General features: G+C 38.0%; 1 long non-coding RNA gene across 1 annotated transcript; it reads right to left on the reverse strand.

Moving 5' to 3' along the window:
• Positions 1-739: 739 nt before the first annotated feature.
• Positions 740-3,875, reverse strand: LOC128838014 (uncharacterized). Its single transcript, XR_008445076.1, has 3 exons — positions 3,786-3,875; positions 2,075-2,175; positions 740-812 (listed from the first exon to the last, which is right to left on the reverse strand). It is a non-coding gene; the product is annotated as an uncharacterized LOC128838014 (long non-coding RNA).
• Between the last annotated feature and the right edge of the window lie 22,583 nt (positions 3,876-26,458).

Here is a 26,458-nt window from a genome sequence, read left to right on the forward strand (position 1 = left end):
ATCTTTAATAAGAAGAGGACAATTGGACCCCTTTTATGCAGTTCAATGTGATATGATCTCTTGTCTAATTAGTGGGGCTTAAATATGAGCAGGCAGTCACTTATATTCATGATTTTAATTATAATGTCACCTTAATATGCCCAGACCTTAAGAAGAGCTCTGTATAGCTTGAAAGCATGTCTCTTTTACCAAACAGAAGTTGGTCCAATAAAAGATATTACCTCACTCACCTTGTCTCACCTTCATATTAAAATAGAAATCATTCAAGCTTGGTTGAGTTTTCAGGCCCAAATAGTTTCAGCTCTAGAAATGGCTTTTAGAAAAACAAAGCTTTTTTTGACCTACTCATCTTTTTGAATTGCAAAAAAGCTTTTCTGTTGCAAATTGATTCTGAAGTCTTAAAACCAGCAAATTGCTCACACATGTAATCTCCATTCATTACACTGACAGGCTGCCACCCATGTGTGTTCCCAGTTCCTAACAAATCTAAATTAATACATTTAACACTTAAATTAAAATAGAAGGCTGAAGCTGTATAAGCTTTATTTATAATATAGTTATCATACCTGAGTAAATTACCATTAATAAAAGAACCATAAGAATAGTGTCCATGTTGTATGCAAGATTGTTCCTATCTGTTCAAGGTTGTACCCCACCTAACATATCTTTAGCATCCCTTTGAAATAATATTGCATATCATTTTATTAGGTACTATTCCTTAATTACATGGTATGACTGACAATGTTTTTAAACACATTTTGATCCAGTTTCTTCACTTGCAAGTCCCATTCATTGCCTTCATTCCTTGAATCCTGAGAAAAGAGAGTAAAAAAAAGAAAAATTCATTCTGAAACTTCTCCCTCTCCATCCAGTTATTTAAATTAAATTAATATCTATGGTTCTCTTCTCCCCTGCCATGCCTCACCTTCCAAAAAACTATTTTTTTCTTTCTACCCTTCGATATCACCTAAGGTTGCATGCAAGAAATTTTTCAGTTGTCGGGGCAGTAGAATAGTAGTGGAACCACTATACACTTTCATTACTGCTATACAGACATGCTAAAATCCTAGAACATTCCATTGTCTTTTCTCCTGAGAAATCTTATCTCCATCAATTTAAAAGGAAGGGGCAGAGGGGGGAGAAGCAAGGAGGAGATACATCATGATATAGAACTTGAACACTTTGCATGTGATTTTTGGCTGTATTCTAAGCGTCATCATCTCCATTTATAACTCTTTCAAGACACTGAACCAGTGATCCAAGAAGGTATAGTCTTACATGTTGTCTTTATGACAATGTGGCAGTTTCCTACATACCCTTGTGAGACCTTATTGAATTAAGTTTCTTTGGGGTCAACTGTATTAAATGCAAAGTTTATGAATTATTGTGAGCTGTGGGAGTTCAAAGGATTATACTGAAAATGTGCTAGACAAGAAGGGACTTTGGGGACAATAAGTGTGAAGGGGATTTCCTAGGGAATACCTAGGGAGAGGTTAATACAAATTTCCCATCCTTGCTTATGCAAAACCCCAGCCTTTTGAAGCTAAAGCGTCCCAAACTGTATAAAGAAATGGCTGAACTGCCCAGATGGGAGTCTGGTCCTGAATCTGAAACAGTTATGAATTTGTAACCACAGCAACAATTGATCTTTGGATTTTGAAAGACTGACATGGAATCATAGAAATGTAGACTGAAGCAACCTCAATAGGTCAGCTAGTCCAATCTCCTGCATTGAGGGAGTTGAGGATGATCTCTGGTAAGCTTTTTAGCATGTATGTAGGTTTTTTGTTGCTTTTAATATGCCTTCTCTGAAATGGTTTCCCCATAAGAATAAATGTCCTTACTTAGAAAGACCTATGTGGTAAATTATAAGTTCAGGCAATATATGGGCCACCTGAGCAGCTTGGGCAGCCCTTGGGCCAGCTACACTGGCCGTTGCTGAGGCAGTCTCGGGCCACTGCCTCCCTCCCCCTCACCTCCCACAGCAGCAGCAGGAGTTTGGGTGCATGTTGCAGGGGACTCAGGGTTGGGGGTTGGGGCACAGAAGGAAATGAGGGTACTGGGTAGCGCTTACCTTAGGAAGCCCCTGGAAGTGGCGACATGTCCCTCCCTCTCAGCTGCTAGCTCCACATGCTGCCTCCACCTGCAGGCACTGCCCCCGCAGCTCTCACTGATCTACTTACAAGAGGCAGAAAGAAAAAGATGATGACTCCAGTGAGGAGGAAAATGAAGCCTAGACTTACTTCTTTATGTTAATTTATTAGTTATTAATGAATAAATTTCCCCTCCCATAAAAGGGGTTATGGAAGGTAAACTCTGACTCTGGACTGATTTATATAGCTAAAAGGGAAAACTGAGGCAGAGAGCAGGGCCTGGATTTGTGTAAGGCTGTTATAGAGAGCAGGGCCGGCTCCAGGCACCAGCTTAACAAGCAGGTGCTTGGGGCGGCCAAGGGAGAGGGGCGGCATGTGCGGCAATTCGGGGGCGGCAGGTCCCTCACTCCCTCTAGGAGCAAAGGACCTGCCACCGAACTGCCGCCGCCGATTGCGGCTTTTTCCCCCCCCCCCAATTGCCGCCACCAGTCGCGATTACGATCGCGGCTTTTTTTGCTGGAGCCGGCCCTGATAGAGAGGACAACAATCAATTGTTCTCCATGTCCACTGAAGGTAGAACAAGAAGTATTGAGTGTAATCTGAAGCAAAAAGATTTAGGTTAGATACTAGGAAAAATTCTAAACTAATCAACTAGGTTACAAAGCAAGTTGTCTAATCCTCCTTATTGGTGTTTTTTTAACAACTGGTTAGACAAACACCTGTCAAGAGTGGTCTATATTTATTTGGTCCTGCCTCAGTGCAGGTGGTTTGACTAGATGACCTCGCAAGGCCCCTTCAAGCCCTACATTTCTATGATGCTTTGAGAGAAAAAATGTAATTGTTAATCAATACATTTAATTTACAAAGCCAGCAATCCATTACTTGAAGAACTTCAGCTTCTGTACAGCTAGTACATAATATCTGCAGCAATTAAAATAGCATAATATAGCACATAAGTAAACAAACAGAATGCTAAAAAGCCAAAACAATGTTATAATGCTTTGAGAGAGGTTGCTTCCCTACTGCTCACTCTAACTCATAATTTTAGTTTGTCTAAAGCCAGTGTTGCTAATATAGAATCCAATTCTGTCCTCATTGTAAGGCAGTACCATGCACTGCAAATAGCCCTATTTGAATCAGTACTGTCCTATGGCACCAATCAGTCCCTATTGTGCTAGGCGTTTTTCAGAGAAGAAAACAAAGACTCTATGTCAATGAATTTACAGTGTAATTGAACAGTATAACACAAGAAGTAGCAAACACAGAGGGCTACTGACAAACCCTTTAAAAAACAACAAGGTTTCCATCTGCAACATCTTATTGTAACAAGGTAACTTTTGCACCTGGATTAGTTATCACAAGCCCTAGAAATACAAATCAAATAACTCAAATTATGATAGCCCTTTTCATTATCAAAAGAACAATAACCTTACACTCAGTTCAGGGATCTGCTACAACGCAAACTGCAAATATTCAGTTGGCATGGATATGTTTTAAAATATGCATAGCTGCTGACAAAGCACAACTTTTTATTGAAGGATCAGCCTAGGAAGATTGGTTAGGCTGAATGCATAACTATTAGCAGCCAGGTTTCCTCAGCTTGCAAAGTCAAAGTCAGCTATAGCTAATGCTAAAAACATTGCCCTATGCCAAATCTTTGAGCAGCATCAGTTTGATTAGGTCAGGACTCACAAACTAAGCATGGTAAAGCTGGACAAGTAGTCGAATGGGAGAACTTCAAGGAACACAGGTGTTTCTGGAAGAGGTGTAGCTGAGTCATCACTGATCCAATGTTCAAACGTTTGCACTGAAGCAAATATGGTTTTCTCATAGTTGAGTCTCATCATTTTTCTCAGAGAAGTTTCGAGTTTGATGGGTTCATGCCCAGCCTCATAGTTTAGTCATCATTCACTGGTTTCCCAAAGCCATAAATGGGACATGGCCTCATGCCTGTAGCAAAATAGAAATCTCCTAATAAATCTGTGATAAAATTATTCTGTGAGGTAAAATATAAAACAAGACAGTTCTAGGGGAAGCACAGATATTTATCATATTGTTTTCAAAGTCAGATGGACACACAGGCTAGGAGACTAAAAATCTGTTTTTTCCAACTAGATCAAAAAGCTCTACTGAAATGCAGCAGCCTGTATCCAAGGAGTTAAAGTGGATTCTGCAGAGCTGGGTTAACTCTGCCATTTGTATGGGACAGGCTCAGGCAATGAAGGACAGAGAAAAATAGCTATCTGATTTCTAGCATGTGATTTTCCTCATGTGTTCTCTTGCAACGAGCCATGCCTGTGCTCTAAATATACTATTAATCAGCTATGTGATAAAGTTCATAGATACACAGACTGAGTAAGATAGCTTATGAAAAGCCTCTATAAACTGCTGATGAACACAAATAAAATTTGACCTAACAACTGTTGGTTCACAGATGAAATTTGAAAAACATAAGAATGGACATACTGGATCATCTGGTCCATCTAGTCAGTGTCCTTCTTCCTACAGTAGCCAATGCCATGTTCTTCAGAGCAGGCAATTATCGAATGATCCATCCCCTGTCATCCACTCCAAGCTTCTAGCAATCAGAGGCTAGGGACACCCAGAGCATGAGGTTGCATCCCTGAGGATCTTGGCTAATAGCCAGTGATGAATCTATGCTACATGAACTTATCTAATACTTTTTTGAACTCCATTATAGTTTTGGCCTTCGAAGCATCCCATGGTAATGAGTTGATTATGCATTGCATGAAGAAATACTTCCTTTTGTTTGTTTTAAACCTGTTGTTTATTAATTTCATTGGGTGACCCCTGGTTCTTATGATACGTTAAGGAATAAATAACACTCCCTTATTCACTTTCTGCACACCATTCACAATTTTATAAACCTCTATCATATCCCCTTTTTTCCAGTTTGAAAAGTCCAAGTCTTTTTAATCTCTCCTCATATGGAAGCTGTTCCATACCCCAATCATATTTGTTGACATTCTCTGAATCTTTTTTAATTCTAGTATATCGTTTTTTTGAGATTGGGTGACCAGAAATTCACAGTAATGGTAGTATATATATATATGGTTCAGACCAGAGTTCATATGGCTCTAGAGGTGATCTCTGCGTTTATGGAAATATTCATCCTTGTGGTAAACTCCATTAAAACCAACAGAGTGACACTGGAGATGAACTTCACCCATAGTTTGTATATCCCTTACTCTTATCTATAATGTGTTTTAGGATCCTTAGAGATGAATTGTCCTTGTGCTAGGTCATGTTATTGTTTTAGTTTTATTAGTCTGTTCTTGCTTATATGTGACATCAAACAACATGTGGCAGTGGGAGGGGAAAAAAGGGTTATGTTTGAGTTGAGTTTCATTTGAGTTGAGTTTGAGTTGAGTTAAATGCAAATCTACCCTTCCCTAGTATAGTAACCCCATTCACCCCCACCAATAGTAGTATTTTACTTTTGACAAATTCAGGAAGAACTGGTGTGGATTCTTACTCAGTTCCTAGTGCCACACAGTGATGCTCCTTCAGCTGTCTATTGATAAGAATTCCTGGTACATGTTGATGCCTACCTCATTTCTAAGAGGGTCTTCTGGTATGAACAGACACACCCACCTTGCCCCTTCACAGTGCAGCAGAAGGATGAAAATACCTTTGTTTCAGCCACATGCTCTGGTGGAGACATACCATAAGGCAAAAGTATGGTTCATTGTGGTAAAAGGAACCGAGCCATTGTGGAAGACCCTATTATATATTGTTGGACACTGTGATCCTTACCAGGAAATTTCTTGAATAAACTGCTGGAGAGAGTGATCATCTGGCATCCTATGAAAAAACAGGGGAATACTCTGAGACATGGATGTCACAGGCTTGTCTACACTACCGGGGTATATTGACCTAAGTTACACTACTCCTGCTATATGAATAATGTAGCTGGAGTTGATGTAACTTAGGTCAACTTACTGTGGTGTCTACACCATGCTGCTTCAACCGGAGATACTCTCCCATTGACTTACCTTACGCTTCTTGTTCCAATGGAGTACTGGAGTCAACCAGAGAGCACTCTGCAGTGGATTAAGCGGGTCTTCACTAGACCCACTAAATCGACCCATGCTACATCGATTGCAGCAGAATTGATCCCCGGTATGTGTAGCATGGCCACAGACTCCAGTCTACTTCAGTGGACTAGGAGGTAGCCAGCTTTCTGAGGAGATATGCTAATGACCACTGTTGCATTTGCCATATCAAAAAGCAGCAAGGGAACCAATAAAACCCTGATGCTGTAAAGTATGCTGGGAAAAGACAGCACTACAAACTACAACTGAAGTTGTGGAAAAAATCCTTCTATATTTTGTGTAGATAAATCTCCTGACACAACAATTTTCACCTTGTCTGGTTTCAGTCTCTACCTGTTCATTCTATAACTAATTCCTCAGCCAGGTCGTGAGAAAGCAGATACACATCAGATATACATCAGAACTGAGTCTAGCTGTATACTATTGACACTCTAGTCTGTAACACCTCAAAATCTCTCCCAGCAGAGTAACACACACATTGAACCGAAGAAATGATAAGATCGAGCCCTGAAGTATCTTGCACTTGAAAGCCCACATGCATAAAGATGTGAGAGGCAAAAAAGAATATAAAAATAACAACAAACAACCAAATACTTAAACAGTTCAGAGTTTTTTGTTTGTTTTAAGAAATATATCCTATGCATCTATAGGTAGATTATACTACTGATGATTGTATGTTTTCTTAGTAGATTTGTGGATGGCTCTAAAGATACTTTTGCTCATGCTATGCAAATTCGTGGACATTCTCTTCCTGTCTATCTTTTTCTCTAAATTATAGCTTTAAGGAAGCTTTAGAACAGCTCCTTATACCTGTTAAATTGGCTCAATAACACTAAGTATCTCTCACTATACATTATTATTTATTCTTTCTTTTCCATTGCCTAAGCTTTATGATTGTTTTAATTTTTTAGGTTAAGTTTGGAAGGTGCAATTTTATCTTTTCAGAGTTCATTCACTTAATAGTGGCTCCTTTGCATGGTTTATGTTTTTTACTATTCTATTTTTATATGCAATTACTGTATCCTTTTTGAATGGGACATTTCAGTCATTTTTTAGTATCAGGTTGACAGAGCATGTAGTGTGGGAATAATTTAGCTTTCAGCTTACCAAGAATAACAGAACCTGAGGGACATTCTTAATAAGCCAAAAGACAAACTATGCACGTTCTACAATGACAAAATTGTCTTTCTTTATGAAATCACTGCAGTGCCAAGTATATTGATGAAACAAAAGGAGGGATGCATGCCCAAACTAAACATGTTACAGGCATTACAAATAGAAATTCAAAGGCTTAAAAGGCAAATAATATATACAGTTATAATAGGCTGCATAGTGAATGCCAATAAAGTCAGGCTTGTAAACAGCTGAATGAAAATATTCCAAAGACAAATTACCTGTAAAATAGAGAAACACGCAATGAATTTTATAATTCCCTGGCATTTCATTGTCTACTCAATATTTGCCAGTTGGAAAATCTAGTATCACTTTGTGTGTGTGTGTGTGTGTTTTTTTCCAAAGGAGCTCCCTAATTAGGGAACAGAGCCAAAATGGTTTATCTATAGTTAAATAGCCATATAACTTTAATACTGATGATTCCACATATCAGAAATTAAGCTGGGTTGAGTTTTGTCTCATCTGATGTATTATTTTCTACTGGGGTTTGCGTCCTGAACTTGTAGATGGCTGGACATGAAGAATGAAGATCCAGTAACTCTTTTCCATCACTAACTTATTTGATCTTATTTGAATAGGTAACCATTACAGAACATCAGATGTTGCCAGAAATGTTGGCGATAACAGTGCTGGCTCAGCAACAGCTATTCTTCCTTCAAAGCCAATAGCATACAAATAGCTCAGCATATGCTTAGGGGATACTGAACTGCTGGAATCATCATTATATTGATTCCAGGGTATTTCCATAAGATTAATGTTTTGTGAGTGTCTTCACAATATGTAAATACTAATAAAAGTAAAATGCTAATAATGGCCAGACACATCAAATTTAATTTATATTGATAGAAGTATCTACACATGCTATAACTTGAGCCAATTTACCATGCTGGGAATGCATTGCCATAGGAATTCACTTCCTCAAACCTCATCATTTTCCATTCTAAGCTCACACTTCAGAAATTCACATACCTCTATGACCTTGCCTTCATTAATAAAGGTTAAAAACAAACAAACAAACAAACTTCTTACTTCCACCAGACATAGGAACAGAGATGAATCCATAACATGACAGATGCTAGTCATGTTGTCCAATGCATCACTGAAAGGCCTTCAGATTGTTAATAATAATAATTGTTATGCTTTTATATTTTGTGACCTAAACACTACAGCCAGGTTGGGTGTCATTCTTTCAGTCACTGCACAAACATGTAACAGGTGATGAGTGCGGAATATAAATAGAGGAGAATATACAATGCTTTGTAGTGTCCCAAAATAAAATATAGCTGCTACTACATCTTTTGGGCAATATTTCTGAAGTGTACTGGCCCTTTGTGAATTAAATGTATTTAATATCCATGCAATTGATAAATATAATTTAATTTCTACTGTACCTTTGACTAACTTTATTTTTGTTCAATTAGCTGCCTGAGATAAATAATGTTATATATTTTTAGTTAAATATCTAAAGATTTAATTGCTTCAATGTATTGAAACAATTTGGATGCTCCCATTATTCAGAGGCAGCTACCTATCATTACTATATGTGGGATCAAATCCTCAGTAGATGTAAATTGATGTAGCTCCATTGAAACCAATGGTGCTGTGCTGATTTACAGTTCTGGACCATGGGATATAATTGCATTATCTTTTAGACTTCTTGAGTCATAATCAAACTATGTATTTCATTTTTGAAGCCACAAAATTGATTGTAAAATTTATGTGAAAAAAAATGGAAAAAATATAATTAAATATAGCATTTATTATTTCACTAACTGAAATTTACAATAGTCTCCTATTCTTAAAGAATAAGGTTTTCATAGTCATTCATTTGTAAATACAGTAATACAATCAAGATTTTCATCATGCTTTTGCTTGGAAGTTACTCTCTGAAAAAAATCTATTTTAGATGTGTACCTTAGAATAACCACCAATAGAAAGATTAACATGAAACCACAGCCTGCAAATCCAACCAAACCATTAAAACTGATGTTTACTGTGGGATGTGATTCAAACTACAGCTGCATTCCCTAACATATACAGGATCTTGATCACATTTATAATGTATGAATAGAATAAAGCCCAAACTAGATAGATAGATAGATAGATAGATAGATAGATAGATACACACACACTTGGTGCTTTAAAAAGGGCCAATTTCATAAAGCTGAAAACAATTATGAGCCAAATGAGCTGGAAAGAAGAATTTAACCAGGAAAATGTGAATAACTGGGAATTTATTAACAACACTTTAATAGATGCCCCAACATCCATAGTTCCACAACTGAAGAAGAAGGACACAGTGGTTTAAGAAAATGACCTGATTGAGAGGGTAAGTGAAGTCAGCTATAAAAGATAAAATTTATTTTAGATAGATAGATAGATAGATAGATAGATAGATAGATAAAATCAAAGAAAGGAAAAGTTAATAGTAATGATATAAATCAGAAGCTAGGAATTGTAAAAAATTGATAAGGGAAGCAAAGGGACACAAATAGAAAACTATGGCCAGAAGAGTTAAGGATGATAAAGGGGGGGAGGGGTTAAAAAGTATAATAGGAAGAAAAAGAATCCTAATAATTGTACTGATCCATTACTAGATGGAAATGGTAGAATTATCACTAATAATGCAGAAAATGCAAAAGTGTTCTGTATGGGGTGGGGAGACCAGGTAATGTAGTCATATCATATGATAACACTCTGTCCAATCCACTAGTATCTCAATAGGATGTTAACAGCAGCAACTAAAATCAAACTTTTTAAAATCAGCAGGTCTGGATAATCCGCATCCACGAGTTTTAAAGGAGTTGGCTTAGGAGCTTGCTGGGCCATTAATGTTGATCTTCAACAAATCTTAGAAGACTGGGGTAGTTCCAAAAGTCTGGGAGAAGGCTAATGTTGTGCCAATGTTTAAAAAGGGTTAATGGGATAACCCCAGTACTTATAGGCCTGTAAGTCTGACATTGACCCCAAGCAAGATAATGGGGGCTCAATTAATAAAGAATTAAAGGAGAGAACATTTAATTAATACCAATCAATATGGGTTTATGGAAAATAGATCCTGTCAAGCTAACTTGATACCTCTTTTTGACGAGCTTATATGTTTGGTTGATAAAGATACTAATGCTGATATAATGTACTTAGATTTCTGTAAGATATTGAACTGGTATTTTGATTAAAAAACTAGAACAATATAAAATGAACATGGCATATATTAAATGGATTGAAAACTAGCTAACTGATAAGTCTCAAAATGTAACCGTAAAAGGGAAATCATTATTGAGTGAATGTATTTTTAGGGGCTTCTTGTGAGGATTGATTTTTGGCCCTAAACTATTTAACTTTGTTGTCAATGACCTGGAAGAAAACAAAATCATCACTGTTTCCAGATGGCACAAAATTTTGGGGAATAGTAAATATTGAAATGGACACATCACTGATGCAGAATGATCTGGATCACTTAGTAAGTTGGGTGAAAGTAAACAATGTGTGTTTTAATACAATTAAATGTAAATATGTAGATCTAGGAACAAAGAAGGGATTTTGAAAAAGACTTTAGGGTCATGGTGGATAATCAACTGAATAGCGAGCTCCCTATGTGATGCATTGGCCAAAAGGGCTAATGCAATCCTTGAATATATTAACAGGGAAAATTCGAGTAGGAGTAGAGAGGTTATTTTATCTGTGTATTTGGCACTGCTGGAATAATAGTAGGTGTTCTGGTGTCTACAGTTCTTTAACGGTATTGATAAATTGGTGTGTGTTCAGAGAAGAGCCACGAGAATGATTAAAGGATTAGAAAAAATGCCTTTAGTAACAGACTTAAGGAGATCAATCTAATTAGCTTGATAAGAGAAGGTTAAGGGGTGACTTAATAACAATCTCTAAGTACTTAAATGGGGAACAAATATTTACTAATGGGTTCTTCAGTTTAGTCAAGCAGTTGAAGCTAGACAAAATCAGACTGGAAATAAGACACAACTTTTTAATAGTGATGGTAATTAACCATTGGAAGAATTTACCAAGGGTTGTGAGGAAGACTCCATCATTGGCAATTTTTAAAATCAAGATTTGATGTTTTTCTAAAAGATCTACTCTAGGAATTATTTTGGGGAAGTTCCGTGGCTTCTGTTATACAGAAGGTCAAACTAGACAATCACTCTGTTCCCTTCTGGCCTTGGAATTTGTAAGTCTCTCAATTTTTACTTGCAAAACAAGTAAATATTAAGATTTCAATAATTTTAAGATAAATTATACTTTCATACTTTGTGAAATATCAGTGATTTAAATTAGACACTTGAGATCAACATAATTCCTACACCACCCAGCTCTAATACATTTAGCTTAATATGTTCATGCCTGCAAATTGCAATGCATTTCTGAGTAAATTTCATATTCAGATATCACAGCAGAGCAAATTGCACAATTAAATTATTTATAATATATTATATGAGGGGCCAGTCCTGCAGTGTTGAGCCCCCATACTCATCTTGGGCCAGATTCTGCAGTCACAGTGATGCATTTCTACAGTGCCTCCTTGGACTCCAGTAGAGTTATTCTGGATTTACATTGGCGTAATGAGAGCAGAACCTGACATGCTGTATTCAGTGGGAATTGAGTGTGTTCCCCATCTACTGAGAGAAGCTCAGCTATTTTCTGGCTAGGATGTCTCTGGCCACTATTGCTTCGGCCACCAGTCTGCAAATCTACAGCCAACTCTGATAGTAGCTGGGTCATATCTCTCACTAACAAGCCAGGATGACTCAGCAAGACAGTGGGCATGGGTTGGGGACCAATAGCATATCAGCAGTAGCTTTCAACTGTTATAGACCTGACAACACTATGGATTTTACTTTTAGACTGTGATGTTTAAGATCCAAACTATGAATCTAACCTGAAAAATTGAAAACTTTGTTTTGACAATTCTGATTATTTTTCCCTCCATTTTGAGCAAAACCATTCACTGTAATCAACATGCATTCTCAAAATGTTTTGGTTTACCCAAACATGCATTTTTGATGAAAAAAAATTGTTGTGTCTGAAAAATGTCACCCACCTTTTATTCTCTTCCCTGAAGGAATTTACGATCTTGAAAAGACAGATAAAAGGTAAAAAACATTTTATCCTCAATTTTACAGATGTGGAACTGAGACACAGTGACACTAATTGACTTGCCTAAGGCGCCATAAGTCTGTGGCAGAGCTGAGAAATACACCGTGATTTCCTGAGTCCCAGTCCAGTACTGTAAGCGAGAGTACAAACTGTACATAATTAGTAACATTTTTAAATACTTTTGTATCTATCTGGAAGTATACATCTATTGGTCATTATCATTGTCTCATTCACAAAATCTCTCTCTCTCTCTCTCTCTCACACTCTCTGAAGATAAAATTATATAGGCAGGGTAAGAGAGAAAGCAACAATACAGGGAAGCTCTGTGGTTTCATTAGAGACAAATAATACAAAGTGACAATTTTCAAGAGGTCATAACAAGTAGATAAATTTGGAATGGCAAGTGTCTGTCTCTATTTTTTATAGGGGACTAGATTCAGGATTTCAGGATATTGTCTAATGATCTATTTTGTATATTAGATTTATGGGAAAAATACTTTCAAAATTCATAAACAAAATCAAGTCAGGTGCATTTTTGTATTATGTTTAAAATCAAAATCAACACACATCAAAAATAAATAAATAAAAATAAATAAATTGCCTAGGGAGGTTGTGGAATCTCCATTTCTGGAGATATTTAAGAGTAGGTTAGATAAATGTCTATCAGGAATGGTCTAGACAGTATTTGGTCATGCCATGAGGGCAGGAGACTGGACTCGATGACCTCTTGAGGTCCCAGTCCTAGAGTCTATGAATCTATGAAAAAATGCTGCTCTTTTGAAAGCCTGATCAATGCCATCCTGATTTGACATCAAATCGTATAACTTGGTCCCAACTTGATGTCGCCGACTTCACCTCTGAACAAAATTAATTGTCTAGATAAATGTTTTATTGTAATAAAAAGTGCTATTTTCCTTCATGAGACTTTATTGATTTTCCTTTTTTGTCAAATTCAGCTCAATTTCCCAAAGCATTTGGCTATAGTAATGGCAATACTATCTTAATTGCATGCTGTAAAACTATATTGGCCTTAGTTTGCTCCAGGTTTTTGTAAGTTTTGCATGTATTTGTCAGCAAGGCATTTTTCATCACTGCTTGAATAAGTTATATTTATAAGCAGTTAAAGTTACTACAGTAACTCAGAAAAAATAATAGAAAATGTGCTTTGAATATTTGTAAATATTTGGTATGAATGCTGCCTAAACCCCTTGTGAATCTAGTACTACATTTCATTTGCCTTTATTAAAAATACCCTAAACAAAATATTTAAGTTCAGGAATAACAAAATGTTTAGTTTAACCCAAACCAAAAATGTCTGATCTTTCCAATTATATAAAAAAAAAATTGAAGAAAAAAAACAGCATTGGTTTGGATTGAACGAAGTAATTTTTTCAATTTTTTGGAACTGACACAAAAACAAAAAAATCAGCTATTAAAGCAACTCTACAGGGAATGTCTTTTTCTATGTGTATATACGATATAGTCCCTAATCTCAGTTGGTGTCCCAAGATGCTAGTGTAATAAATAGAACAAATAGCAGTATCTCTGACAACTGATAAATAGATAAAAATAATTTCAACCAACACTGAAAGAGTTGCCTTATTCTGAAAACTGTAAAGAAGCACTATTCAAAAGTTTCAGTCAGGAGTTGAGAAAAATATTAGAATATCATTTTCTAATTGCAGATGGATATAATTTGCAGATTGGAATTGGCCAGAACCCTGGATTTAACAATTTTGTAGATTCTTCTCTGAGATCTGGAATGACAATATCAACTCTTCATTTCATCCAGAGAGCACCTCTGGCAATTCAGTGTCTTCTTACACCACTAGTGTTGTGGCATTACTTCAGCTCTGACTCAGACGGGTGCCAAATATGGGGCCTGATCCTGCTTTTTAATATAGATGTACAGCAATGCAAGTAAGTAACTCCATTCTAATCAATGGAGTACACTAATTTAAACAGACATTCACTCCACCGCCCATTCATTCTCACAAGTTTAAGTGAGGGCAAAAATCAAAAGCCACTGAATCAACACCACTTCCTAAGGCACTTTTTTTTAAAGTGGGCTCCCATGCAAATTCTGAGCCAGTCCTGACCATCTTAGTTTATGCAATTTTACGTGACTGGAATTCAATGCATTAGGGCAGCAAATATTTAAGTATAAAAACAAGGTATAGTTCACGGGTGCTGAAATCAAAGCAGCCTTTTAAAGTGACAATCATTTTATGCAGGGGAAAGAGATGGAACTGACTTTACATTTCAGTAGCTCAGCGATACAATACCAGTCAATGTAGCAAGCTAGCTTTTAGTCAGCCAAACTGATGAATCCATTAATTAAAATCGGTTTGTGCTAAGAAGTTACTTGATTGAAACATAATTGGGTTTAAAACTGTACCCTACTAGAAATTATATATAATTAAAATAATAAATAAATAACCAATCAGTATATCACTTGATTCATTTTTGTGACAGAGAGTGGGAGAAAATGCTATTTCTGGAGTGTTATTAAACCACAGTGGTCACAATGGATCTTTTCAATTATAAATATGCAGGTGGAGACTGACATGGTCACATTTCAGTAAAGAATGGTTTAGTTTTCTAAACTAAAAATAAAGACAGAGCCTCTGTTTGAAAATTAGATGTGCCAATCACAGAGCTACCCTCCTGTGTATTTACTTCCAGAGCATAAAAAGGAGACTTGGAAGTTAAACATTAATATAAGCTGTGACGGGTTGGATCACAGAAACCCCCATGGGAGCTGCCACCTGACGTACTAAGGGCTGGTCCACACTAACCCCCCAGTTCGAACTAAGATTCGCAACTTCAGCTATGTGAATAACGTAGCTGAAGTCGAAGTATCTTAGTTCGAACTACACTTATCGCGGGTCCACACGTGGCAGGCAGGCTCCCCCGTTGACTCTGCGTACTCCTCTTGTGGAGCAGGAGTACCTGTGTCGACAGCGAGCACTTCCGGGATCGATTTACCGCGTGTAGACAAGATGCGATAAATCGATCCCAGAAGATCGATTGTTTACCACTGAACCCGGCAGTAAGTATAGACGTACCCCAAGACTACCCCTGCTCCAGTTTTCCCTGCCACCTGAGGACTCCAGCACCCTGTCTTGCTGAGCCAGACACTCCCGTCTGCTCCAACACAGACCCAGGGTCTGAATTACGTGCCCCAAAGCTGCAGGTTTACCTGAAAACAGCTCACAGAAGTGTGCTTGTCTATAGCACTCAGATGCCCAACTCCCAATGGGGTCTAAACCCAAATAAATCCGCTTTACCCTGTAGAAAGCTTATACAGGGTAAACCCATAAATTGTTCACCCTCTATAACACTGATAGAGAGATATGCACAGTTGTTTGCTCCCCTAGGTATTAATACATACTCTGAGTTAATTACTAAGTAGAAAGTTATTTTATTAAATACAGAAAGTAGGACTTAAGTGGTTCCAAGTAGTAACAGACAGTACAAAGTAAGTTACCAAGCAAAATAAAATAAAATGCACAATTCTATGTCTAATCAAATTGAATACAGATAATCTCACCCTTAGAGATGCTTCAGTAAGCTTTTACTCAGACTGGACACCTTCCAGGCCTGGGCACAATTCTTTCCCCTGGTACAGCTCTTGTTGCAGCTCAGGTGATACTTAGGGGATTCTTCATGATGACTCCTCCCGCCCCTTGTTCTCTTCCACCCCTTTATATATCTTTTGCATAAGGAGGGAACCATTTGTCCCTCTGGGTTTCCACCTCCCCCCACCACTGGAAAAGCACCAGGTTAAAGATGGATTCCAGGTCAGGTGACATGATCACATGTCATTGCAAGACTTCATTACCCACTTGCCATCACACACATATACAGGAAGATTAACAGGTAAACACAGCCATCTGCAGACAATGGTCCTGGTTAATGGGAGTCATCAAGATTCCAAACCACCATTAATGGCCCATACTTTGCATAATTACAATAGGCCCTCAGAGTTATGTTTTATATTTCTAGTTTTAGATACAAGAGTGGTACATTTATACAAATAGGATGATCACACTCAGTAGATTATAAACTTTATAATGATACCTTACAAGAGACCTTTTGCATGAAGCATATTACAGTTACATTCTATTCACTTATTATCATATTTTTATAAAACTATTCCAGTTACATTCTATTCACTTTTTATTATGTTTTTATAAAACCAGGTAGACTGCACAACATCACATAAGCCTTGCCAGAAAGAAGGGCTTTTTAAAAGTATTTACCTTATAAAGTACAATAATGCTTCCCCTCACCCCCAAATGCATCCCACATTTCCAGCATTCCTCACTCTCTGAGCCATACTGACTTCAACAGAATTTCCTACTGCAGGAGAGCAAGCAAAATCAGCATCTGGACCACAGAATACAACTACAGAAACATCATCTGTCACAGTAGTATGGTTTGATGACATACACCTAATACTCCTTTCTCATATTAAATATCTCAATTCATTGTAAGTAAAAGGAGATAGAACAAGTTAATGTCAAGGTGTATTTCTGGCAAGTATTTGAGAAATACAAATTGGTGACAACTGACCAGTCACACCATTTCTAATAACAATATGATAGTGTGACAGGGTATACCTTCAGAGGTGGAAGTCAAACTCATACAGCTTAATGGGACTAAGTTGGGGAGCCTGGATAATCGCCATCTAGGAATATTAAAGGAACTGGAACAGGAGATTGCAAGCCCAATAGCAAGGATTTTTAATTAATCCAAAACTTGGGAGTCTTACCCTATAACTGGAGAATTGCTAATATATTACCTATTTTTAAGAAAGGGAAGAAAAGTGATCTGGAAAACTACAGGCCCATTAGTTTGATTTCAATTGTAAAAAGGTTCTTGGAACACATTTCGAAATAGAAAGTAGTTAAGGACATAGAGGTAAATTGTAATTGGGATAAAAAAAAAACAAGGTTTTATAAAAGGTAGTATGCCAAACCAATCTGATCTCCCTTTTTGAGAAGATTATTGATTTTTTTAGACAAAGGAAATGCAGTAGGTCTAACCTACCTGAATTCCAGTAAAGCATTTGATACAGTTCCACATGGGAAATTATTAGTTAAATTGAATAAGATGTGGATTAATAATAGAATTAAAAGGTGGATAAGGAGAGACTTCAGTGGGTAATACTGTCAGGCTGGAGGGAGGTTACTAGTGGAGTTCCTCAGGGATCGGTCTTTTTACAAGGGATCCTCAGGGATCGGTCTTTTTTTTTATTTAATACTTTCATTTATGACATTGGCACAAAAAGTGGAAATGTGCTAATAAAATTTGCAGATAGCACAAAGATGCCAAAAAGATTGCCAACATGGAGGAGGAGGACCAGAATATCATACAGAAAAATCTGGAGGACCTTGGAAACTGGAGTAATAGAAATGAGATCAGGTTTAATAGTGCAAAGTGCAAGGTGCACTTATGAACTAACAAGAGTTTTTGCTATAAGCTGGGGACATATTATTGGAAGTGACAGAGGAGAAGAAAGACCTGGGTGTATTGGTCAATCACAGGATGACTATGAGCTTACAATGTGATATGGCCATGAAAAAGGCTAATGTGAACCTAGGATGCATCAGGCAAGGTATTTCCAGTAGAAACAGGGAAGTTCTATTGCCATTATACAAGGCACAGGTGAGACCTGATCTGGAATACTGTGTCTCCATGTTTAAGAAAGATTAATTCAAACTGGAACAGGTGCAGAGATGGTACTAGAATGATCAGAGGAATAAAAATCTACCTTATGAAAGGAGACTCAAGGAGCTTGGCTTGTTTAGCTTAACCAAATGAAGGCTGAGGGGAGATATGATTGCTCTCTATAAATATATCAGAGGGATAAAACACCAGGGAGGAAGAGTAGGTATTTAAGTTAAGGGCCAGTGTTCACAAAAGAACAAATAAACTAGTAATCTATAAGTTTAGACTTGAAATTAGATGGAGATTTCTAACCATCAGAGGAGTGAAGTTCTGGAACAGCCTTCCAAGGGGAGTAGCAGGGGTAAAAAACCTAATTTGTTTCAAGACTGAGCTTGATAAGTGTTTTGAGGGGACGGTATGATGAGACTGCCTATGATGGCATGTGGCCCATCTGCAACTGCTGGTAGCAAATGTATCCAATGGCTGGTGATGGGACACTAAATGGGGAGGGCTTTGACTTACTACAGAAAATTCTTTCCCAGGTGTGTGGCTGGGGCATCTTTCCAACATGGTCAGGGTTCAACTGATCACAATATTTGGGGCGGGAAAGAATTTCCCCCCAGATCAGATTGGCAGAGACCCTGTTTTGGGGGGTGGAGTTGCCTTCCTTTGAAGCATGGGGCATGAGTCACTTGCAATTTTAAACTAGAATAAATGGTGGATTGTCTAACTTGAAGTCTTTAAATCATGATCTGAGGAATTCAGTAACTCAGCCAGAGGTTAGGGATCTATCACAGGAGTGGATGGGTGAGTTCTGTGGTATGCGATGTACAGGAGGTCAGACTAGACGATCACAATGGTCCCTTCTGGTCTTAAAGTCTATGAATCTATGGGACTTCACACCAGTGGCAGTTGTAGATTTGGTGAACACCTGTCAAAAACCATGCTGTCCAGGGAGTGCAGCAAGCCAGAAAGGTTTTTCAGCTGCAGGGAAGTTGGAGCATCCTTATATTCATGAACCCCATGTTCCACCTCCACAACAGAAGAATTCAAAAAAAGCTATGCAAGTTTCACAACCCCAGTGCTGCTTTTTCCCCCCAGGTAAGGGAGAAAAGAGCTCTAAGTTAAATACAAGAAAATAGAGGATGCAGGGAGAGATGACAAAAGGCATAGGGAAGGGAGGGAAGAATCCACAAAATAGGATTATGAGGTTGTTGTTTACAGAGAATTATTTATTTATTCTCTGTCTACACCACACTTATCAGTGTAGTATCCGAATACTTTTTTGTCTAAGTAAATTAAGATTGGCATAGGGCAGTGAATCACTTCTACAGTGACTGTAAAAGAGTTTGGTTTCAAACAAGAGATGAAATGGAAAGTGAATGTTGCATAGAATGGGGAATCAACTATAATAAACCAAGAATAGGGGACTGTCATAACTATAAAGGGAAGGGTAACAGCTGTCCTGTGTACAGTACTATAAAACCCCTCCTGGCCAGAGACTCCAAAATCCTTTTCCCTGTAAAGGGTTAAGAAGCTCAGGTAACCTGGCTGGCATCTGACCTAAAGGACGAATAAGGGGACAAGATACTTTCAAATCTTGGGGGGGGGAAGGCTTGTGTTTGTGTTCTTTGTTTGGGAGTGTGTTCGTTCTCGGGACTGAGAGGGACCAGACATCAATCCAGGTTCTCCACATCTTTCTAAACAAGTCTCTCCTATTTCAAACTTGTAAGTAAATAGCCAGGCAAGGCATGTTAGTTTTCCTTTGTTTTCTCAACTTGTAAATGTACCTTTTACCAGAGTGTTTATCTTTGTTTGCTGTACTTTGAACCTGAGACTAGGGGGGAGTCCTCTGAGCTCTTTAAGTTTGATTACCCTGTAAGGTTAATTTCCATACTGATTTTACAGAGATGATTTTTACCTTTTTCTTTAATTAAAAGCCTTCTTTTTAAAACCTGATTGATTTTTCCTTGTTTTAAGATCCAAGGGTTTTGGATCTTGATTTACCAGGAGTTGGTGGGAGGAAGGAGGGGGGATGGTTAATTTCTCCCTGTTGTAGATCCCAGGGGGGTTGGAACTTGATTCACCAGGAGTTGGTGGGAGGAAGGAGGGGGAATGGTTAATTTCTCCTTGTTTTAAGATCCAAGGGGTTTGGATTTGTTTTCACCAGGGATTTGGTGAAGGTTTTTCAAGGCTTCCCAGGAAGGGAATCCATTGAAATGGTGGCAGCCGAACCAGAGCTAAGCTGGTAGTTAAGCTTAGAAGTTTTTCATGCAGGCCCCTACATTTGTACCCTAAAGTTCAAAGTGGGGATCCAGCCTTGACAGGGACAATATCAGAGAAGGCCTCAAAAGGGGACATGAAGTGAAGAAGAATTGGTGAATTCTGTGGCCCAATGAGGAGAGAGGTGGGACACAAGATGAGATATAATCTGGGGGTGAGATGTCTCAGGCAGTAAAGACTTAGGGCAGGTCTACACTACGGGGTTAACTCGACCTAAGTTATGCAACTCCAGCTACATGAATAACGTAGCTGGAGACAACATAGCTGAGGTCAACGGGAGAGTTTCTCCTGTCAACCCAGCTTGATGTAGACACCACGATAAGTCGACCTCAGCTATGTTGTGGTGTCTATATCAAGCTGGGTTGACAGGAGAAACTCTCCTGTTGACTTATTTTACACTTCTCGTTCTAGTGGAGAACTGGAGTCTATGGGAGAGCGATCTGCTGTTGATTTAGTTGGCCTTCACTCGACCCACTAAATCGACCCCTGGTGGATTGATCGCAGCTTCAATCCATGGTAAGTGTAGACATATCCTTAGAAATTGATGTTGAAGGAGTTGTAGAGCTTGTGAAAGGATTCAAAGAGCAGGAGGACAGGGCAGAATAGTGTAGACAAATTTGGAAGATTATAAGATTATCAATAGCTGTATTAATCCCCATTACTTTTCTTGCCTCTTCAATCATTTGTATGGTTGTTTTTTTTAAGCACCATCAAGTATTACTTACTTTATTCCCTCTATACGTAACTAGATATGGTAGAGCCAAACAAACAACTTGAGCTACAATGTTTATAGTGTATCCTAGAGCCTTAATATCCCACCTGTCCTGCATGAAGGTAGGATAGAGGTACAAGTGAGATTTCAGTTGGCCCATGGTTTCTCTTTTATTAAATGGTTAAGACAGAACATTTTAAAATCACCACTAAGTTTTACACCATTTTATTATCTACATGGCAACTCAACATCAAGTATCACATCCCCAGTTGATGTAAACTAGTGTACCTCCATTGGTGTTAAGAGACCTACGTAAAACATAGGGTCTATCTCTGATTCTGGAAAATGCAAGCATTCACTGAAAAGATGTCAGATGATTAAAGTAATTTACCTTGATTTATGCTTCATTAGAGAGTTTAGGATTTAATTGAAAAGTTAAATGATGTATCATTTTTCCTGAAAACACATTTGTTGTTAATTATAGAACAAGCAACTTTTTTAAAGTCTGAAATGTTTGTGCCTTAGTGTATTTAAAAAGATAAGAAAGTGTAATGGGACATTGGGTAGGAGGGGGCACATTTCTGAGTAGAAACTGGAGCTAAGGCTGTCTGATCAAACATAGTTTTAAAATATTTCTGATGAAGCTGGACTACCCTAATAACCCCATACAATTCCTGAAAGTGTTATGTCCCTAGAACACTTTTGTGCAAAAATGGGAGTTCAAAAAGCTAAAGTAACCCATAGGAAAGCCCTGTTCATACACATCTGAATTCTAGCCAATCAGACCATTGTTGGGAAAATTTCATTTTAGTTGAAGTCCCTCTTCTGTTTGATTCAGTATTGCCAGTCGCAATCCAGTGTCCGAACTACCAGGCCACACGTACACCTTCACAAATAGCTTAGGTTCTAGTTTGAAAATGAACATTTTGACACAATTTCCAACGCAGAACAACAACAATTCTGAAACCTTGAAAGTTGCTGCCAAGTAGAATTGTTATCTTCTAGTAAACTCTAATCTGAATATAACCCAGAGACAGATACGAAGACTGCATGGTGAAGCTGCAAAACTGGCCAGACAGACTGTTTAGATGGTCCAGTAGATTGCAGAAATAGTAATCTGCATGTATTGTACCCAAGGTGGATGCTATGAAAGAGCCCCTCTCAGCACATATAGGAGAACATGAAGGATCAAGGATCTGAAGCCGCCTTGCAATAATAATGGATGAAATACTACCTTTCTTAACTAAACACTAGATAAATCTAACAGAAAAGAACACTCAGGGTGGGATTTGCAAAAGTGCTTATTGTTGGCCTAAATGCTACCACTGAATTCAATGAGACCTTGCCATTCGCTTCAATGGGAGCAGAGTTAAGCCAATGCCAAGTCTTCTGGAGAATCCCACTTTGAATATACAAAGAAATTAGATGACTCAGGGCTAGATTGTGACCCCTTTAACTCCAATGGTGAGCAGCTGCTCACATGACTAATCCCATTGAGGTCAGTGGGACTGCTCTTGCAAATAAGGGATCACACCTTAGAAAATGAGAGCTGCTGTAATAACATTTGGTGTATATAGTTCCCTGAAGGGCTCAGATCCCATTTTGGTTTTTGAAAATGTATTTTGGAAATCTGGCCTTTACGACACAATTTATCACATTTTAGATTCATCTGACCCCCAAATAATCAGCTCAAAGTCACACATTATCAGTGTGTCACAAACCTGCAAACAACCTGCAAAATTAGAGAGAAAGAACTAATTGTGTAGGCTGACAGGAGATTCTGACAGAAGAATAATACCATTCTGTCATCAATGACTATCCTGCCGATAAGGCCTTTAAAATAAGATATTTTAATGTTATGGAGAAGCTAAAAAAATAAATCAGATCAAGTTCCCTGTGTTTTAATTTCAAGGATGAGACCTTGTCATTCTGCAACAAGAAGAAATCTGAAGATATGTTCAACACAACAGTGTGGAGGACAAGTATTTAATCCTGAGAGCTGCTGAAAGCTGCAATAATTTCACAACTTTCCCTAGTGGTTTTATCTTTATGTTTGATTGGCATTCTTATTCATGCAGCCTCCTTGCTTTCTGAATGGCAAAGTTTAAAACAAACAAACACACAAGCAAACAAAAACTAAGCAACTCATTTTGGGATATATTATGAAAAGATTTTATGATGAACATTTTTTCTAGAGCTCACTGTTAAGATGAAGCATACCATTAATGCCATGACATGTTATACTTTTCAGTAAATGGCAGCTAACAGATTAAAATGGCAAGTGAGATAAGAAACTTAAGGAATAAATTCAGATTTTATATAAACTATTTAAATAGAAATTGGTGTGCTAAAAACACAAATGCGTAGCAAGAAATTGAATGTCCTTTTGGATGCAGAAACTAATAAACAATTGAATTCCTTTAAGCGCGAGTAAGGTCAATTAGACCCTGCAGATTCATTTAGTATTGCTATATATCTCATCTGTGTAGGTAGGAAACAATTACCTTGGTTAACTGCATGAGTATATACTCCTCGAGAATATGGTCAGTAAGAAGCAGGATATCATACTGATAAATTTGCAAATATGTGCTTATTCATGCGCAAAATTTAAAGTTAATTTAAAAAGGGGAAAAAGCTATAGTTTTAAAATAGAAAATACCAGAAGAGAGATGGGTACAGATTTCTTTCAAAATATCAGCTTCTGTAAGATATAATCACACCTAAGATTTAATAAAATAATCTTCCACTGTGCATGCACACAAAAAATAAATAATTAAGTTGAAAAAAGGTACACGGATCTAAAGAAATTTAAGGGAGAAACAAACATTATTAAATCAGTAGAAAAGCCGTTTTGTTCCAAAATTCTGCTTGGTTACATGGGTCAGACTCACATTACCTTCAGTAGGAGTTGTGTCTACACGAAACAACAGATGTATTCCCAGTGTTTTCTAGAAAGAAGCTTTATTTTGCAGTACTTTATTCTTGTTGCTTGCCGTATGCTTGCTTGCTTGAAGTTTATAATGTCATCTGTTTCGGGGACTGTGTGCTGAGCCAAGCAGCCTGCTTGGCTAGGCTGAGAGCTTACAAACAAGTTTCTAGCCTGCCATCCTTTGATCCCTAATCTCTTTGGGATACCTTGACAAGGGAGTGGGGCTACCGCATTGAGAGCAGGATTTTAAAAAGGAACAGGACCTGCAAACGGAAATTTTGTGAGGGAGCTTAGAGTGGGAGTATGAGATCCAGATATACATAACAAAGGGACTCTAAACTTAAGCCAATAACTCCCACAAAAAATAAACAAACCTTGCAAGAGAAAAAGTGATGCAGGCCAAAGTCCAGCAGCAGTCAGGGGCTATCCAGTTTATTGTGATGAATGAAGCATGTACAATTACCTGCCTTGTGAGCAGGTGGCATATATTAGGTGCAAGCAACTCATGACCCGCACAGACCGAGTAGAACTCTTGAGACCAGAGTGGCTGAACTGGAGGAGCTTAGGGAGACAGAAAGGTATACAGACAAGACTTTCCAGGACACAGTAGAGTTGTCCCACCCCAGTCAGACAGCCTGTGTGCTGTTGAGGAGGGTGAAAGTCTTGGGGAAGGAGAAAAATCAAGCTGGAGTGGAGGGAAGCAATCCCCTGGTTGGGACTCTCCTTCCAGACAATCATGGTCTCCTCTCTGATGATACCTCTCCAGGGGAGGCAACTCCTGTTATTAGGAAGAGACAAGTAATAGTAATGGGGGATTTGATTTATAGAAATATAAATAGTTGGTTTATGATGACCAAGAGAATTTCATGGTGAATTGCTTGCTGGGTGCAAAGCTTGAGCATCTCTTGAGACATCCAGATAGACTTATGTGCTGGGGAGGAGCTAGTGGTCATAATATATGTAGGTCCCAATAGGGAAAGGTAGGAGAGGGGTCCCAGAGGCAAACTTTAGGTTGCTAGGTAAGAGATTAAAGTCCACGGCCTCCATGATAGCATTTTCTGAAAGGGTTTCAGTTCCACACACAGGGCCACTTAGATGGGCAAAAGTGTGGTGTCTCAATTAGTGGAGAAGATTATGGTGTTGGGAGAAGGTTTATTAGGAACTGGGGAACCTTTTGGGAAAGGAGGAGCCTATATAGGAAGCCTGGGCTTCACCTCAACCAAAACAGAAGCAGATCACCATCATGTAAAATTGAAATGGTCATAGAGGATTTTTTAAACTAAGGGCTGGGAGAAAGTCAACAGACGTGAAGGAGCACACAGTTAGGACAGAGACATCCCTTAGGGAGGATTTATTAAAGGGGATACGCTATATGCTAGTAAAAAGGAAAGGCTAGAAATTGACAAAATATACACAGGAACTGAAGAGAAACAGTTGAATGAAAGAGAGTCCCATTCAATTACACCACATGAATGCAGACAGAAAAATCATGATAAATTTTATAAGTCTATATACTAAGATGGGTGAACTTGAGTGCCTGGTATTAAATGAGAACATTCATATAATAGGCATCACAAACTTAGAACAATAATAATCAAACGGACACTGTAAAAACAGGGTACGTAATACATAAGAATGACAGAGTAATTTGCACTGGTGGGGGAGTAGCACTATATATGTGAGAGAAAGCACTGAGTCAATTATAGTAAAAAAATCTTCAATTAATCAAACTGTTTGAGAGAATCTCTATGGTTAGGAATTCCATTCTTGAATAATAAGAGCATACCAGTAGGATATACTACTGGCTACCTGACCAGAATGGCAATGGTGATTGTGAAATGCTCAAGGAAATTAGATTGCAAAATCCTCAGACCAATAATGGAGGATTTCAGCCTGCCCCATATTGACTGGGTACATGTCACCTCAGGATGGGATGCAGAGATAAATTTTCTAGACACCATTAATGACTACTTCTTGGAGCAGCTAGTCCTGGAATCCACAAGGGGAAAAGCAATTCTTGATTTAATCGTAAGTGAAGCACAGGATCTTGTCGAACAGGTGAATATATCTGAACTACTCAGTAATAGTAACCACAATGTTATTAAATTTAACATCCTTGTGTGGCGGGGGGGGGGGGGGAGAGAAACCAAGAAATCCCATATCAATTAACTTCAAAAAGGGGAACTATACAAAAATTATTCTAAATGGAAATGAAAAGGAACAATCACTAGAATGAAATGCCTGAAAACTGCATAAAAACTATTTTAAAACACCATAATAGATGTTCAACTAAATTTATACCACAAATTAATAATAATAAAAAGTATCTTGTCCAAAAATTCCACTATGGCTGAACAGCAGAGTAAAAGAGGAAAAAAGACATCCTTTAAAAATTGAAAGTCAAATC

The sequence above is a fragment of the Malaclemys terrapin genome, chromosome 5, assembly GCF_027887155.1.
Source record: "Malaclemys terrapin pileata isolate rMalTer1 chromosome 5, rMalTer1.hap1, whole genome shotgun sequence".
Taxonomy (NCBI): Eukaryota; Metazoa; Chordata; order Testudines; family Emydidae; genus Malaclemys; species Malaclemys terrapin.